Source organism: Ranitomeya variabilis, chromosome 1 (genome assembly GCF_051348905.1).
Source record: "Ranitomeya variabilis isolate aRanVar5 chromosome 1, aRanVar5.hap1, whole genome shotgun sequence".
NCBI lineage: Eukaryota > Metazoa > Chordata > Amphibia > Anura > Dendrobatidae > Ranitomeya > Ranitomeya variabilis.
Genome location: NC_135232.1, coordinates 790,257,557 through 790,276,594, shown reverse-complemented (window position 1 = coordinate 790,276,594; position 19,038 = coordinate 790,257,557). Strand labels below are relative to the sequence as shown.

Here is a 19,038-nt window from a genome sequence, read left to right as displayed (position 1 = left end):
AATTTTTACCAACTTATACTTAATGAGAGCCAGAAGGTTGAAGCTCAGACAAGGAAACCTGGAGGAGAACACCAAGGAGGAGGAGAACACCAAGGAGGAGGAGAACACCGTTACTAGGCCCCAACCCAAGTAGTATGGCAACTGTAGTGTTACATTTAAAAATACTTAATGAGAGGCAGAAGGTTGAAGCTCAGATTTAGACAGTGGAGGACAACACCAGGGAGTGGCAGACACCGTTAGTAGGCCCCAACCACCAATTTTTACCAACAAATACTTAATGAGAGCCAGAAGGTTGAAGCTCAGATTTAGACAGTGGAGGACAACACCAGGGAGAGGCAGACACCGTTAGTAGGCCCCAACCACCAATTTTTACCAACAGATACTTAATGAGAGCCAGAAGGTTGAAGCTCAGACAAGGAAACCTGGAGGAGAACACCGAGGAGGAGGAGAACACCGTAACTAGGCCCCAACCCAAGTAGTATGGCAACTGTAGTGTTACATTTAAAAATACTTAATGAGAGGCAGAAGGTTGAAGCTCAGATTTAGACAGTGGAGGACAACACCAGGCAGCGGCAGACACCGTTAGTAGGCCCCAACCACCAATTTTTACCAACAAATACTTAATGAGAGCCAGAAGGTTGAAGCTCAGATTTAGACAGTGGAGGACAACACCAGGGAGCGGCAGACACCGTTAGTAGGCCCCAACCACCAATTTTTACCAACAGATACTTAATGAGAGCCAGAAGGTTGAAGCTCAGATTTAGACAGTGGAGGACAACACCAGAGAGCGGCAGACACCGTTAGTAGGCCCCAACCACCAATTTTGCCAACAAATACTTAATGAGAGCCAGAAGGTTGAAGCTCAGACAGGGAAACCTGGAGGAGAACACCAAGGAGGTGGAGAACACCAAGGAGGAGGAGAACACCGTTACTAGGCCCCAACCCAAGTAGTATGGCAACTGTAGTGTTACATTTAAAAATACTTAATGAGAGGCAGAAGGTTGAAGCTCAGATTTAGACAGTGGAGGACAACACCAGGGAGCGGCAGACACCGTTAGTAGGCCCCAACCACCAATTTTTACCAACAGATACTTAATGAGAGCCAGAAGGTTGAAGCTCAGATTTAGACAGTGGAGGACAACACCAGGGAGCGGCAGACACCGTTAGTAGGCCCCAACCACCAATTTTTACCAACAAATACTTAATGAGAGCCAGAAGGTTGAAGCTCAGACAAGGAAACCTGGAGGAGAACACCAAGGAGGAGGAGAACACCAAGGAGGAGGAGAACACCGTTACTAGGCCCCAACCCAAGTAGTATGGCAACTGTAGTGTTACATTTAAAAATACTTAATGAGAGGCAGAAGGTTGAAGCTCAGATTTAGACAGTGGAGGACAACACCAGGGAGCGGCAGACACCGTTAGTAGGCCCCAACCACCAATTTTTACCAACAAATACTTAATGAGAGCCAGAAGGTTGAAGCTCAGACAAGGAAACCTGGAGGAGAACACCAAGGAGGAGGAGAACACCAAGGAGGAGGAGAACACCGTTACTAGGCCCCAACCCAAGTAGTATGGCAACTGTAGTGTTACATTTAAAAATACTTAATGAGAGGCAGAAGCTTGAAGCTCAGATTTAGACAGTGGAGGACAACACCAGGGAGTGGCAGACACCGTTAGTAGGCCCCAACCACCAATTTTTACCAACAGATACTTAATGAGAGCCAGAAGGTTGAAGCTCAGATTTAGACAGTGGAGGACAACACCAGGGAGCGGCAGACACCGTTAGTAGGCCCCAACCACCAAGTTTTACCAACAAATACTTAATGAGAGCCAGAAGGTTGAAGCTCAGACAAGGAAACCTGGAGGAGAACACCAAAGAGGAGGAGAACACCCAGGAGCGGCAGACATCACTAGTAGGCCCCAACCAAACTAGTAGCCCAAATGCAGTTTCCTATTTTTTAAAATAGCCCGAAAACCTGAATTGAGGACAATTTTAATTAGGGACTGCAGACAGACTTAGTAGGCTGTCCCCTGTGGACCATGCATCCACCACATTAACCCATTGCGCCGTAATGGACACGTAACCTTTCGTGGCCATGCCTAGAGGTTCATGCATCTGTTGTCAGGTGCACCTTTGTACTCACAGATTGCCAGAGTGCATGGACAATGCGGTCTTTTACATGCTGGTGGAGGGTTGGGATGGCTTTTTTCACAAAAGAAGTGTCGACTGGTTAGCTTGTAGCGTGGTACAGCGTAGTCCATCATGGCTTTATTAATATTAAATAAAATATATAAATAGGCTCTATGAACTTTTAAATAGGTTCCAGGGGTACACGGGCAGCATTGGTGTGGTCAGCGGAGGACGATTGCAAGGAGGGACCGCAGACAGGCTTACTAGGCCTAAAATAAATAAAAATAGGCTCTATGCAGTTTTAAATAGGTTACATGGGTACACAGGCAGCATTGTTGTGGTCAGTGGAGGAGGATTGCAAGGACGGACCGCAGACAGGCTTACTAGGCCTAAAATAAATAAAAATAGGCTCTATGCAGTTTTAAATAGGTTACATGGGTACACAGGCAGCATTGTTGTGGTCAGTGGAGGAGGATTGCAAGGACGGACCGCAGACAGGCTTACTAGGCCTAAAATAAATAAAAATAGGCTCTATGCAGTTTTAAATAGGTTACATGGGTACACAGGCAGCATTGTTGTGGTCAGTGGAGGAGGATTGCAAGGAGGGACCGCAGACAGGCTTACTAGGCCTAAAATAAATTAAAATAGGCTCAAGGCACTTAGAGTTATCTCGCAGGGGTACACAGGCAGCATTGTTGTGGTCAGTGGAGGAGGATTGCAAGGAGGGACCGCAGACAGGCTTACTAGGCCTAAAATAAATAAAAATAGGCTCTATGCAGTTTTAAATAGGTTACATGGGTACACAGGCAGCATTGTTGTGGTCAGTGGAGGAGGATTGCAAGGAGGGACCGCAGACAGGCTTACTAGGCCTAAAATAAATAAAAATAGGCTCAAGGCACTTAGAGTTATCTCGCAGGGGTACACAGGCAGCATTGTTGTGGTCAGTGGAGGAGGATTGCAAGGAGGGACCTCAGACAGGCTTACTAGGCCTAAAATAAATAAAAATAGGCTCTATGCAGTTTTAAATAGGTTACATGGGTACACAGGCAGCATTGTTGTGGTCAGTGGAGGAGGATTGCAAGGAGGGACCGCAGACAGGCTTACTGGGCCTAAAATAAATAAAAATAGGCTCTATGCAGTTTTAAATAGGTTACATGGGTATACAGGCAGCATTGTTGTGGTCAGTGGAGGAGGATTGCAAGGAGGGACCGCAGACAGGCTTACTAGGCCTAAAATAAATAAAAATAGGCTCAAGGCACTTAGAGTTATCTCGCAGGGGTACACAGGCAGCATTGTTGTGGTCAGTGGAGGAGGATTGCAAGGAGGGACCTCAGACAGGCTTACTAGGCCTAAAATAAATAAAAATAGGCTCTATGCAGTTTTAAATAGGTTACATGGGTACACAGGCAGCATTGTTGTGGTCAGTGGAGGAGGATTGCAAGGAGGGACCGCAGACAGGCTTACTAGGCCTAAAATAAATAAAAATAGGCTCTATGCAGTTTTAAATAGGTTACATGGGTATACAAGCAGCATTGTTGTGGTCAGTGGAGGAGGATTGCAAGGAGGGACCACAGACAGGCTTACTAGGCCTAAAATAAATAAAAATAGGCTCTATGCAGTTTTAAATAGGTTACATGGGTACACAGGCAGCATTGTTGTGGTCAGTGGAGGAGGATTGCAAGGAGGGACCGCAGACAGGCTTACTAGGCCTAAAATAAATTAAAATAGGCTCAAGGCACTTAGAGTTATCTCACAGGGGTACACAGGCAGCATTGTTGTGGTCAGTGGAGGAGTATTGCAAGGAGGGACCGCAGACTGGCTTACTAGGCCTAAAATAAATAAAAATAGGCTCTATGCAGTTTTAAATAGGTTACATGGGTACACAGGCAGCATTGTTGTGGTCAGTGGAGGAGGATTGCAAGGAGGGACCGCAGACAGGCTTACTAGGCCTAAAATAAATAAAAATAGGCTCAAGGCACTTAGAGTTATCTCGCAGGGGTACACAGGCAGCATTGGTGTGGTCAGTGGAGGAGGATTGCAAGGAGGGACCGCAGACAGGCTTACTAGGCCTAAAATAAATAAAAATAGGCTCTATGCAGTTTTAAATAGGTTACATGGGTACACAGGCAGCATTGTTGTGGTCAGTGGAGGAGGATTGCAAGGAGGGACCGCAGACAGGCTTACTAGGCCTAAAATAAATAAAAATAGGCTCTATGCAGTTTTAAATAGGTTACATGGGTACACAGGCAGCATTGGTGTGGTCAGTGGAGTTGGATTGCAAGGAGGGATCGCAGACAGGCTTACTGGGCCTAAAATAAATAAAAATAGGCTCAAGGCACTTAGAGTTATCTTGCAGGGGTACACAGGCAGCATTGTTGTGGTCAGTGGAGGAGGATTGCAAGGAGGGACCGCAGACAGGCTTACTGGGCCTAAAATAAATAAAAATAGGCTCTATGCAGTTTTAAATAGGTTACATGGGTACACAGGCAGCATTGGTGTGGTCAGTGGAGGAGGATTGCAAGGAGGGACCGCAGACAGGCTTACTAGGCCTAAAATAAATAAAAATAGGCTCTATGCAGTTTTAAATAGGTTACATGGGTACACAGGCAGCATTGTTGTGGTCAGTGGAGGAGGTTTGCAAGGAGGGACCACAGACAGGCTTACTAGGCCTAAAATAAATAAAAATAGGCTCAAGGCACTTAGAGTTATCTCGCAGGGGTACACAGGCAGCATTGTTGTGGTCAGTGGAGGAGGATTGCAAGGAGGGACCGCAGACAGGCTTACTAGGCCTAAAATAAATAAAAATAGGCTCTATGCAGTTTTAAATAGGTTACATGGGTACACAGGCAGCATTGTTGTGGTCAGCGGAGGACGATTACAAGGAGTGTCTGACACAGTTAGTACTCACAAAAAATAAATAGATGTTAATGTCTCGCAAAACAACAAAACAAAAAAACAAAAGTGTGGCATACTTAGGTACAGGGGTGGGCTCATCTGCTGAGTTTCTGACATAGTAATTTGGCAGTAAGTATTTACTGGTGTCAATATAGGACACTGACCCAGACTACTTTAACTAGCATCATAGATGTCAACAAATTGGTATTGTCAGTGCCAGGCATTGAATGATGTCAGCGCATAGACTAAACATTGGTGGAGCTGTGAGAGATAATTTTGCACGTGGTAGAGCACAGTTTGAGCTGGGGGGGGGGTGAACTCTCTTGTGGCCGGCGGTACCGTCCCAGGGCCCCTCATGTTACAACGGTGTGTCTGACGTTGGGTGCGCGCCACCACCGCCAGAGACACTTTATTGTACTATGAGGGACCCAGTGGCAGTGCCGTCGACCAAAAGCGGGCACACCCACCTCTTCAGACAAACGGCACTCTAACGGGTGCTTGCGCCAAGTGGCGAGACCACGGCCCCCTGGGGGGAGTTTTCCCATTGAGGGAGGTGTAAACATGTCGTATGCTGGACAAACAGCTGCTGCAAATTAAGAGATTGGAACACTCAGTAAGACCAGTCCACAAGCAAGACCTTTTTATAGGAAAGCTAGGTGTCAGCCGGGAAAGGTGGGGCAAAATAATTTGAAATCCAGGAGTGGTTCATTTTAATGAAGGTTAGATCATCCACATTTTGGGTAGCCAGACGAGTCCTTTTTTCGGTTAATATTGAACCAGCAGCACTGAATACTCTTTCTGATAGCACACTAGCTGCTGGGCAAGCAAGGTCCTGCAATGCATATTCTGCCAATTCAGGCCAGGTGTCTAATTTGGATGCCCAGTAATCAAATGGGAATGACGGTTGAGGGAGAACATCGATAAGGGATGAAAAATAGTTAGTAACCATACTGGACAAATGTTGTCTCCTGTCACTTTGAATAGATGCTGCAGTACCTGTCCTGTCTGCGGTCATTGCGAAATCACTCCACAACCTGGTCAGAAAACCCCTCTGTCCAACGCCACTTCTGATTTGTGCACCTCTAACACCTCTTCCCTGTAGCCCCCTGCAGCTCGTGTGAGAACCATCACTGGCGCTGTGTGCTGGGAATGCCTGAATCAAACGGTCTACAAGAGTTGCTTGTTTGGTTGCTAATATTTGTTCAAGGTTCTCATGTGGCATAATATTTTGCAATTTGCCTTTATAGCGAGGGTCAAGGATGCAGGCCAACCAGTAATCGTCATCGGTAGTGTTGAGCGATACCGTCCGATACTTGAAAGTATCGGTATCGGAAAGTATCGGCCGATACCGGCAAAGTATCGGATCCAATCCGATACCGATACCCGATACCAATACAAGTCAATGGGACTCATGTATCGGACGGTATCCCTGATGGTTCCCAGGGTCTGAAGGAGAGGAAACTCTCCTTCAGGCCCTGGGAACCATATTAATGTGTAAAAGAAAGAATTAAAATAAAAAATATTGCAATACTCACCTCTCCGACGCAGCCTGCACCTTACCGAGGGAAGCGGCAGCGTTCTTTGTTTAAAATTCGCGCTTTTCTTTCCTTTACGTGAAGTCCCGGCTTGTGATTGGTCGCGTGCCGCCCATGTGGCCGGGACGCAACCAATCACAGCAAGCCGTGACGTAATTTCAGGTCCTTCAGGATTTTAAAATTACGTTCCGGCGTTGTGATTGGTTGCGTCGCAGTCACATGGGCGACGCAACCAATCACAGCAAGCCGTGACGTAATTTCAGGTCCTTCAGGATTTTAAAATTACGTCCCGGCTTTGTGATTGGTTGCGTCGCGGTCAACCAATCACAAGCCGGGAGGCTGGACACGCGCGCATTTTAAAATGCGCGCTTGTCCAACCTCCCGTGACGTCCCGGCTTGTGATTGGTTGCTTCGCGGTCAACCAATCACAAGCCGGGAGGCTGGACACGCGCGCATTTTAAAATGCGCGCTTGTCCAACCTCCCGTGACGTCCCGGCTTGTGATTGGTTGCTTCACGGTCAACCAATCACAAGCCGGGAGGCTGGACACGCGCGCATTTTAAAATGCGCGCTTGTCCAGCCTCCCGGCTTGTGATTGGTTGATCGCGACGCAACCAATCACAAGCCGGGACGTCACGGGAGGTTGGACAAGCGCGCATTTTAAAATGCGCGCGTGTCCAGCCTCCCGGCTTGTGATTGGTTGATCGCGACGCAACCAATCACAAGCCGGGACGTCACGGGAGGCTGGACAAGCGCGCATTTTAAAATGCGCGCGTGTCCAGCCTCCCGTGACGTCACGGCTTGTGATTGGTTGCGTCGCCCATGTGACTGCGACGCAACCAATCACAAAGCCGGGACGTAATTTTAAAATCCTTAATTACCTGAAATTACGTCACGGCTTGCTGTGATTGGTTGCGTCGCCCATGTGACTGCGACGCAACCAATCACAAAGCCGGGACTTCACGTAAGGAAAGAAAAGCGCGAATTTTAAACAAAGAACGCTGCCGCTTCCCTCGGTAAGGTGCAGGCTGCGTCGGAGAGGTGAGTATAGCAATATTTTTTATTTTAATTCTCTCTTTTACACATTTTTACATTAATGTTGTTTCGATACCGATACCCGATACCACAAAAGTATCGGATCTCGGTATCGGAATTCCGATACAGCAAATATCGGCCGATACCCGATACTTGCGGTATCGGAATGCTCAACACTAGTCATCGATCATCATTTTAATAATGCGTGGGTCCCTTTTGAGGATACGTAAGGCATAATCCGCCATGTGGGCCAAAGTTCCAGTTGTCAAATCTGCGGTTGTGCTGGTTTGAGGGGCAGTTACCGGCAAATCTAGGTCACTTGTCTCCCTTAAAAAAACAGAACCTGGCCTTGCAACGCCACTAATTTCTGTTGGCCCAGGAGAAGCTTCCTCATTAAAAAAGTACTCATCCCCATCATCCTCCTCGTCCTCCTCATCCTCTTCGCCCGCTACCGCGTCCTCTACACGGCCCTGACCAGACAATGGCTGACTGTCATCAAGGCTTTCATCTTCCTCGGCTGCAGACGCCTGCTCCTTTATGTGCGTCAAACTTTGCATCAGCAGACGCATTAGGGGGATGCTCATGCTTATTATGGCGTTGTCTGCACTAACCAGCCATGTGCATTCCTCAAAACACTGAAGGACTTGACACAGGTCTTGTAGCTTCGACCACTGCACACCTGACAACTCCATGTCTGCCATCCAACTGCCTGCCCATGTATCCTCCCACAAATACATAACAGCACGCCTCTGTTTGCACAGTCTCTGAAGCATGTGCAGTGTGGAGTTCTACCTTGTTGCAACGTCGATGATTAGGCGATGCTGGGGAAGGTTCAAAGACCGCTGATAGTTCTGCATACGGCTGGAGTGTACGGGCGAACGGCGGATATGCGAGCAAAGTCTGCGCACTTTGAGGAGCAGGTCGGGTAACCCCGGATAACTTTTCAGGAAGCACTGCACCACCAGGTTTAAGGTGTGAGCCAGGCAAGGAATGTGTTTCAGTTGGGAAAGGGCTATGGCAGCCATGAAATTCCTTCCGTTATCACTCACTACCTTGCCTGCCTCAAGATGTACAGTGCCCAGCCATGACTGAGTTTCTTTCTGCAAGAACTCGGACAGAACTTCCGCGGTGTGTCTGTTGTCGCCCAAACACTTCATTGCCAATACAGCCTGCTGACGCTTGCCACTAGCTGTCCCATAATGGCACACCTGGTGTACAACAATGGCAGCTGCAGATGGAGTGGATGTGCGACTGTGGTCTGTGGACGAGCTCTCGCTTCTGCAGGAGGACGAGGAAGAGGAGGAGGGGGGGCAAACACCTACAGCCAACTGTTTCCTTGACCTTGGGCTAGGCAGAACTGTCCCAATATTGCTGTCCCCTGTGGAACCTGCATACACCACATTCACCCAGTGTGCCATGATGGACACGTAACGTCCCTGGCCATGCCTACTGGTCCATGCATCTGCTGTCAGGTGCACCTTTGTTGTCACAGACTGCCTGAGTGCATGGACAATGCGGTCTTTAACATGCTGTTGGAGGGCTGGGATGGCTTTTCTAGAAAAGAAGTGTCGACTGGGTAGCTCGTAGCGTGGTACAGCGTAGTCCATCAGCGCTTTGAAAGCTTCGCTTTCAACTAACTGGTAGGGCATCATCTCTATTGAGATTAGTCTAGCAATGTGGGCGTTCAAACCCTGTGTACGCGGATGCGAGGATGAGTACTTCCTTTTCCTAACAAGAGTCTCATGTAGGGTGAGCTGGACTGGAGAGCTGGAGATCGTGGAACTAGCGGTGGTGCCGGTGGACATGGCAGACTGAGAGAGGGTTGGAGATGGTATTCTTGCCGGTGCCCTACATGCAGTGTTTCCTACTACGAACCTGGTGATTCCCTGACTGCTTTGGCCTGGAGACAAAAGCTGCACAGATACTGCAGGTGTTGCAGGAAATGGTGGGCTTACAGTGAGGGAAGGGATGTAGCATTGCTGACTAGCTTCATTGGCCGAGGGTGCTGCAACCTTTAGGCACGTTTGGTAGTTAGTCCAGGCTTGCAAATGCATGGTGGATAAATGTCTATGCATGCAACTTGTATTTAGACTTTTAAGATTCTGACCTCTGCTTAAGGTAGTTGAACATTTTTGACAGATGACTTTGCGCTTATCATTTGGATGTTGTTTAAAAAAATGCCAGACTGCACTCTTTCTACTATTGGATACCTTTTCAGGCATTGCAGAGTGAGCTTCTTTAACCGGATGGCCACGCTGTCCTCCAACTGGTTTTGGTTTTGCCACGCGTTTTTGGCCAGATACGGGCCCGGCATATGGAACCTGTTGTGATGTTGATGCCTGCTGCGGCTCCTCCTCCTCCTCCTCCACTTCAGAACTACTGCTGCCTGCACCCTGTTCCCCCAATGGCTGCCAATCGGGGTCAACAACTGGGTCATCTATGACCTCCTCTTCTATCTCGTGTGCAACTTCATCTGTGTCACCGTGTAAGCCGGTGGTATAGCGTTCGTGACGGGGCACCGTAGTCTCAGCTGGGTTTGATTCTGGCTCAGTACACTGCGAGGGCAATGTTCTTGTCTGAGTCAAAGGAACAGCATAGTAATCTGGCTGTGGCTGTGCATCAGTGCACTCCATGTCCGATTCAACTTCTAATGGGCATGGCCTGTTAACTGTTTCACTGTCTAACCCAGGAACGGTATGTGTAAAGAGCTCCATGGAGTAACCCGTTGTGTCTCCTGACGCATCCTTCTCTCTTGTTCTGGGTGAAGAAGACAAGGAAGCGACTTGTCCCTGACCGTGAACATCCACTAATGACGCGCTGCTTTTACATTTAGCACTTTCAGAAGAGGAGGCAAAAGAGCTAGAGGCTGAGTCAGCAAGTAAAGCCAAAACTTGTTCTTGCTGCTCCGGCTTTAAAAGCGGTTTTCCTACTCCCAGAAAAGGGAGCGTTCGAGGCCTTGTGTAGCCAGACGATGAACCTGGCTCAACAACTCGAGACTTAGGTACTGCTTTTACCACGACCACCTGATGCTCCACCACCACTACCATCATTACCAGCTGACAATGACCGCCCACGGCCACGACCTCTTCCACCAGACTTCCTCATTGTTTGCAAAACGTAACCAAAGTAATGTTATTTGTTACTGTAAAACAACTTATAAGGTGAACTCTAACTTCTGTAGGATTTATATACACCTTTATAGGTGGCTGACACTGAAAGGAAAACCAGGCCCAATGTTACACACTAGGTTTTCTGTGCCCCAATAATTTGAGACAGATGGCACACACACGACCGGCACTCAAGCAGAAATGCCAATCTTAATCTTCCACTATTTTTTGTTTTCAGGGAGAATTAAAAAAAAAAAAATTAACAGTATGACACACTAGGTTTTCTGTGCCCCAATAATTTGAGACAGATGGCACACACAGGACCGGCACTCAAGCAGAAATGCCAATCTTAATCTCCCACTATTTTTTTCAGGGAGAATTAAAAAAAAAAATGGACCAGTATTACACACTAGGTTTTCTGTGGCACACAATGAGAGACAGATGCCACACACAGCACTGGCACAGAGGCAGATTTGCCAATCTTTATCTCCCACTATTTATTTATTTTTTTTCAGGGAGAATAAAAAAAAAATAATGGCCCAGTATTACACACTAGGTTTTCTGTGGCACACAATGAGAGACAGATGCCACACACAGCACTGGCACAGAGGCAGACTTGCCAATCTTTATCTCCCACTATTTTTTTTTTTCAGGGAGAATAAAAAAAAAAAAAGGCCCAGTATTACACACTAGGTTTTCTGTGGCACACAATGAGAGACATATGCCACACACAGCACTGGCACAGGGGCAGACTTGCCAATCTTTATCTCCCACTATTTATTATTTTTTTTCAGGGAGAATAAAAAAAAATGGCCCAGTATTACACACTAGGTTTTCTGTGGCACACAATGAGAGACAGATGCCACACACAGCACTGGCACAGAGGCAGACTTGCCAATCTTTATCTCCCACTATTTTTTTTTTTCAGGGAGAATAAAAAAAAAAAAATGGCCCAGTATCACACACTAGGATTTCTGTGGCACACAATGAGAGACAGATGCCACACACAGCACTGGCACAGAGGCAGACTTGCCAATCTTTATCTCCCACTATTTTTTTTTTCAGGGAGAATAAAAAAAAAAAAATGGCCCAGTATTACACACTAGGTTTTCTGTGGCACACAATGAGAGACAGATGCCACACACAGCACTGGCACAGAGGCAGACTTGCCAATCTTTATCTCCCTGCAGTAATCTCAGAAAAGTATGGCAGGCAACTATAAAAAGGACTGCTGCACACAAAAGTGTGGACAAACAAACAAGATGGCTGTGCAGAAAAAAGGGGACAAAAGGATTTGTGCTTTGAAAAAAGCAGTTGGTTTGCACAGCGGTGTACACACACAGCAACGCAGCTATCAGGGAGCCTTCTAGGGCAGCCCAATGAGCTACAGCGCTGAGGGAAAAAAAAAGTAGCTTCCACTGTCCCTGCAAACAAAAGGTGGTGTTGGACAGTGGAAATCGCTACAGCACAAGCGGTTTGGGGGTGAATGTACCCTGCCTAACACTATCCCTGCTTCTGACGAAGCGGCAGCAACCTCTCCCTACGCTCAGATCAGCAGCAGTAAGATGGCGGTCGGCGGGAACGCCCCTTTATAGCCCCTGTGACGCCGCAGAAAGCAAGCCAATCACTGCAATGCCCTTCTCTAAGATGGTGGGGACTGAGATCTATGTCATCACGCTGCCCAAACTCTGCGTCCACCTTCATTGGCTGTGAAATGGCGCTTTTAGCGTCATTGAAATGCGACTTTGGTGCGAAAGTCGCGTACCGCATGGCCGACCCCACACAGGGATCGGGTCGGGTTTCATGAGACGCCGACTTTGCCAAAAGTCGGCGACTTATGAAAATGACCGATCCGTTTCGCTCAACCCTACACAGAGCCACAGGTCTCTTACTTGAAATAGGTGTTTTGTCAAATCTAGATACTCCTGATGACTGCATAACAGAAAGATTTCTTTTCTCTTTGTAACTTTGCTTTTGTTTTCTTATTTGTAAAGGTAAAACTGATCAGAAAGAAAATGCATATAATGTAAAAGGGAAAGATCTATTTCATACTAAAACTCATTACATGCACTTTTTTAGTCTTACATGCCAGGAGTTCATTATAAATTACTAACAGAGTTCCCTGTTGGTAAAATGTGGCACACTAATGTATGCAAGACCACAAAAGGGGTTGCTTTTGCTGGTTTCTAACTCTCAATCTTTGATCTTTTTTACTTTCTACAGCTTCAATGCTGTAGCCACTGACCCTTAGGAACTTAAGCCTAGAAAAATGGCTTGGAACATCAGTTTTGTTGTACGCTAATGGGACACTGGTTTGGGAAGGATATTAGTCAAAACAAAGGAAATAATTTTAGCCATATGATAAGACTATCAGAGAACATTTGTTTTAGTCCAAATAAATGCATGGAAATTTTCTGGAGTGCTCCTGCTAGATATCCTGATTTTAGAAGTCAGCTATGATTTTCTTTAGAAGTTTTTCCTTTCCTCATTGTTTCCTTTTACAGTTTTTCTAAAAATATCTAGGACTGTACATTAATGGCTAAAAGATTTCAGACTGATACAAAATTTGGCTTTCACAAAGTTTACTGCTTCAGATTTTATAGTGGTAATTTGTGTTAACTCTAGATTATTATGAAAAGAGATCAGATTAGTGGTAATTTATGTTAACTCTAGATTATTATGAAAAGAGATCAAATGATTTGTCCAAAATTATACACTAGTTTCTTACCATAAAAATTAACTTAATAACAAAAAACTCATTTCCACTGAATTTCAGCTCTCCAAAAATTACCTGCTTACATGATTTCAGTGATCTCGTTAGCGAAGCAGAAAGTGTTTATGAGGACAAGGCAGCTGATATCACTCTGTTCTCATCTTTAAACTTATTTTGCCACTTTTTAGCCAAAGAATGTCCACGTTTTGCATATCTTGTAAACACATACAAAAACGACTTTTAAAAATGTTCAAATTAAAAAAAAGAACTTGGGACTACTGAAAACAGGAAACAGAACACCAACCACTAGACAAAAAATATGTAATAATTTACTGTGCGCTATATGCTATCGTTTGTGTCAATGAGCCTTTAGTATCTGCTCCTTCTACGTTCTTTGACAAGTTCAATCCTAAATACGGCTTCTAATTTTCTCTAAATGTTAATATGAAGTGGAGATCTGATACATTTTTTATCCTTTTTCATATTTCCAACAACAACTGAGACAAAGTATGAATGTCACACAAACTTCAAAACACGACTCTGGGGGTACTGGAACCCACAACCTTTGAATCACATCAGCTCCCTAGAAGTGCAACGCGCTATCCATTGCGCCACAGAGCCACAAGTCTCTTACTTGAAGTAGGTGTTTTGTCAAATCTAGATTCTCAACATCTTCCTGATGACTGGATAACAGAAAGATTTATTTTCTCTTTGTAACTTTGCTTTTGTTTTCTTATTTGTAAAGGTAAAACTGATCAGAAAGAAAATGCATATATTGTAAAAGGGAAAGATCTATTTCATACTAAAACTCATTACATGCACTTTTTTAGTCTTACATGCCAGGAGTTCATTATAAATTACTAACAGAGTTCCCTGTTGGTAAAGTGTGGCACAGTAATGTATGCAAGACCACAAAAGGGGTTGCTTTTGCTGGTTTCTAACTCTCAAGCTTTGATCTTTTTTACTTTCTACAGCTTCAATGCAGTAGCCACTGACCCTTAGGAACTTAAGCCTAGAAAAATGGCTTCGAACATCAGTTTCGTTGTACGCTAATGGGACACTGGTTTGGGAAGAATATTAGTCAAAACAAAGGAAATAGTCTTATCATATGGCTAAAATTATCAGAGAACATTTGTTTTAGTCCAAATAAATGCAGGGAAATTTTCAGTAGTGCTCCTGCTAGATATCCTGATTTTAGAAGTCAGCTATGCTTTTCTTTAGAAGTTTTTCCTTTCCTTATTTTTTCCTTTTACAGTTTTTCTAAAAATTTATAGGACTGTACATTAATGGCCAAAAGATTTCAGACTGATACAAAATTTAGCTTTCACAAAGTTTACTGCTTCAGATTTTATAGTGGTAATATGTGTTAACTCTAGATTATTCTGAAAAGAGATCAGATGATTAGTGGTAATTTGTGTTAACGCTAGATTATTATGAAAAGAGATCAGATGATTTGTCCAAAATTATAAACTAATTTCTTACCATAAAAAATTAACTTAATAACAAAAAACTCATTTCCACTGAATTTCGGCTCTCCAAAAATTACCTGCTTACATGATTTCAGTGATCTCGTTAGCGAAGCAGAAAGTGTTTATGAGGACAAGGCAGCTGATATCACTCTGTTCTCATCTTTAAACATATTTTGACACTTTTCAGCCAAAGAATGTCCACGTTTTGCATATCTTGTAAACACATACAAAAATGACTTTTAAAAAGGTTCAAATTAAAAAAAGAACTTGGGATTAGTGAAAACAGGAAACAGAACACCAATCACTAGACAAACAATATGCAATAATTTATTGTGCCCTATATGCTATTGTTTGTGTCAATGAGCCTTTAGTAGCTGCTCCATCTACATTCTTTGACAAGTTCAAACCTAAATACGGCTTCTAATTTTCTCTAAATGTTAATATGAAGCGCAGATCTGACACATTTTTTTTCCTTTTTCATATTTCCAACAACAACTGAGACAAAGTATTAATGTCACACAAACTTTAAAATATGACTTCGGTGGGACTCGAACCCACAACCTTTGAATCACATCAGTTCTCTAGAAGACCAATGCGCTATCCATTGCGCCACAGAGCCACAAGTCTCTTACTTGAAGTAGGTGTTCAAATCTAGATACTCAACATTTTCCTGATGACTGGATAACAGAAAGATTTCTTTTCTCTATGGAACTTTGCTTTTGTTTTCTTATTTGTAAAGGTAAAACTGATCAGAAAGAAAATGCATATAATGTAAAAGGGAAAGATCTATTTCATACTAAAACTCATTACATGCACTTTTTTAGTCTTACATGCCAGGAGTTCATTATAAATTACTAACAGAGTTCCCTGTTGGTAAAATGTGGCACAGTAATGTATGCAAGACCACAAAAGGGGTTGATTTTGCTGGTTTCTGACTCTCAAGCTTTGATCTTTTTTACTTTCTACAGCTTCAATGCAGTAGCCACTGACCCTTAGGAACTTAAGCCTAGAAAAATGGCTTGGAACATCAGTTTCGTTGTACGCTAATGGGACACTGGTTTGGGAAGGATATTAGTCAAAACAAAGGAAATAATTTTAGCCATATGATAAGACTATCAGAGAACATTTGTTTTAGTCCAAATGAATGCAGGGAAATTTTCTGGAGTGCTCCTGCTAGATATCCTGATTTTAGAAGTCAGCTATGCTTTTCTTTAGAAGTTTTTCCTTTCCTCATTTTTTCCTTTTACAGTTTTTCTAAAAATATCTAGGACTGTACATTAATGGCCAAAAGATTTCAGACTGATACAAAATTTGGCTTTCACAAAGTTTACTGCTTCAGATTTTATAGTGGTAATTTGTGTTAACGCTAGATTATTATGAAAAGAGTTCAGATGATTTGTCCAAAATTATAAACTAATTTCTTACCATAAAAATTAACTTAATAACAAAAAACTCATTTCCACTGAATTTCGGCTCTCCAAAAATTACTTGCTTACATGATTTCAGTGATCTTGTTAGCGAAGCAGAAAGTGTTTATGAGGACAAGGCAGCTGATATCACTCTGTTCTCATCTTTAAACTTATTTCGACACTTTTTAGCCAAAGAATGTCCACGTTTTGCATATCTTGTAAACACATACAAAAATGACTTTTAAAAAGGTTCAAATTAAAAAAAGAACTTGGGACTACTGAAAACAGGAAACAGAACACCAATCACTAGACAAACAATATGCAATAATTTATTGTGCCCTATATGCTATTGTTTGTGTCAATGAGCCTTTAGTATCTGCTCCTTCTACGTTCTTTGACAAGTTCAAACCTAAATACGGCTTCTAATTTTCTCTAAATGTTAATATTAAGCGCAGATCTGATACATTTTTTTTCCTTTTTCATATTTCCAACAACTGAGACAAAGTATGAATGTCACACAAACTTTAAAATATGACTCTGGTGGGACTCAAACCCACAACCTTTGAATCACATCAGTTCCCTAGAAGTCCAATGCGCTATCCATTGCGCCACAGAGCCACAAGTCTCCTACTTGAAGTAGGTTTTTTGTCAAATCTAGATACTCAACATTTTCCTGATGACTGGATAACAGAAAGATTTCTTTTCTCTATGGAACTTTGCTTTTGTTTTCTTATTTGTAAAGGTAAAACTGATCAGAAAGAAAATGCATATAATGTAAAAGGGAAAGATCTATTTCATACTAAAACTCATTACATGCACTTTTTTAGTCTTACATGCCAGGAGTTCATTATAAATTACTAACAGAGTTCCCTGTTGGTAAAATGTGGCACAGTAATGTATGCAAGACCACAAAAGGGGTTGATTTTGCTGGTTTCTGACTCTCAAGCTTTGATCTTTTTTACTTTCTACAGCTTCAATGCAGTAGCCACTGACCCTTAGGAACTTAAGCCTAGAAAAATGGCTTGGAACATCAGTTTCATTGTACGCTAATGGGACACTGGTTTGGGAAGGATATTAGTCAAAACAAAGGAAATAATTTTAGCCATATGATAAGACTATCAGAGAACATTTGTTTTAGTACAAATAAATGCAGGGAAATTTTCTGGAGTACTCCTGCTAGATATCCTGATTTTAGAAGTCAGCAATGCTTTTCTTTAGAAGTTTTTCCTTTCCTCATTTTTTCCTTTTACAGTTTTTCTAAAAATATCTAGGACTGTACATTAATGGCCAAAAGATTTCAGACTGATACAAAATTTGGCTTTCACAAAGTTTACTGCTTCAGATTTTATAGTGGTAATTTGTGTTAACGCTAGATTATTATGAAAAGAGATCAGATGATTTGTCCAAAATTATAAACTAATTTCTTACCATAAAAATTAACTTAATAACAAAAAACTCATTTCCACTGAATTTCGGCTCTCCAAAAATTACCTGCTTACATGATTTCAGTGATCTCGTTAGCGAAGCAGAAAGTGTTTATGAGGACAAGGCAGCTGATATCACTCTGTTCTCATCTTTAAACTTATTTCGACACTTTTTAGCCAAAGAATGTCCACGTTTTGCATATCTTGTAAACACATACAAAAATGACTTTTAAAAAGGTTCAAATTAAAAAAAGAACTTGGGACTACTGAAAACAGGAAACAGAACACCAATCACTAGACAAACAATATGCAATAATTTATTGTGCCCTATATGCTATTGTTTGTGTCAATGAGCCTTTAGTATCTGCTCCTTCTACGTTCTTTGACAAGTTCAAACCTAAATACGGCTTCTAATTTTCTCTAAATGTTAATATTAAGCGCAGATCTGATACATTTTTTTTCCTTTTTCATATTTCCAACAACTGAGACAAGTATGAATGTCACACAAACTTTAAAATATGACTCTGGTGGGACTCGAACCCACAACCTTTGAATCACATCAGTTCCCTAGAAGTCCAATGCGCTATCCATTGCGCCACAGAGCCACAAGTCTCTTACTTGAAGTAGGTGTTCAAATCTAGATACTCAACATTTTCCTGATGACTGGATAACAGAAAGATTTCTTTTCTCTATGGAACTTTGCTTTTGTTTTCTTATTTGTAAAGGTAAAACTGATCAGAAAGAAAATGCATATAATGTAAAAGGGAAAGATCTATTTCATACTAAAACTCATTACATGCACTTTTTTAGTCTTACATGCCAGGAGTTCATTATAAATTACTAACAGAGTTCCCTGTTGGTAAATGTGGCACAGTAATGTATGCAAGACCACAAAAGGGGTTGATTTTGCTGGTTTCTGACTCTCAAGCTTTGATCTTTTTTACTTTCTACAGCTTCAATGCAGTAGCCACTGACCCTTAGGAACTTAAGCCTAGAAAAATGGCTTGGAACATCAGTTTCATTGTACGCTAATGGGACACTGGTTTGGGAAGGATATTAGTCAAAACAAAGGAAATAATTTTAGCCATATGATAAGACTATCAGAGAACATTTGTTTTAGTCCAAATAAATGCAGGGAAATTTTCTGGAGTGCTCCTGCTAGATATCCTGATTTTAGAAGTCAGCAATGCTTTTCTTTAGAAGTTTTTCCTTTCCTCATTTTTTCCTTTTACAGTTTTTCTAAAAATATCTAGGACTGTACATTAATGGCTAAAAGATTTCAGACTGATACAAAATTTGGCTTTCACAAAGTTTACTGCTT

The 19,038-nt window shown here is 42.9% G+C and overlaps 3 non-coding genes across 3 annotated transcripts; all 3 read right to left on the bottom strand.

Moving 5' to 3' along the window:
• Positions 1-15,417: 15,417 nt before the first annotated feature.
• Positions 15,418-15,503, bottom strand: TRNAR-UCU (transfer RNA arginine (anticodon UCU)). Its single transcript is given in 2 exon segments — positions 15,418-15,453; positions 15,467-15,503. It is a non-coding gene; the product is annotated as a tRNA-Arg (tRNA).
• A 1,322-nt stretch (positions 15,504-16,825) lies between these two features.
• On the bottom strand, positions 16,826-16,911 carry TRNAR-UCU (transfer RNA arginine (anticodon UCU)). Its single transcript is given in 2 exon segments — positions 16,826-16,861; positions 16,875-16,911. It is a non-coding gene; the product is annotated as a tRNA-Arg (tRNA).
• A 1,325-nt stretch (positions 16,912-18,236) lies between these two features.
• Positions 18,237-18,322, bottom strand: TRNAR-UCU (transfer RNA arginine (anticodon UCU)). Its single transcript is given in 2 exon segments — positions 18,237-18,272; positions 18,286-18,322. It is a non-coding gene; the product is annotated as a tRNA-Arg (tRNA).
• Positions 18,323-19,038: the final 716 nt, after the last annotated feature.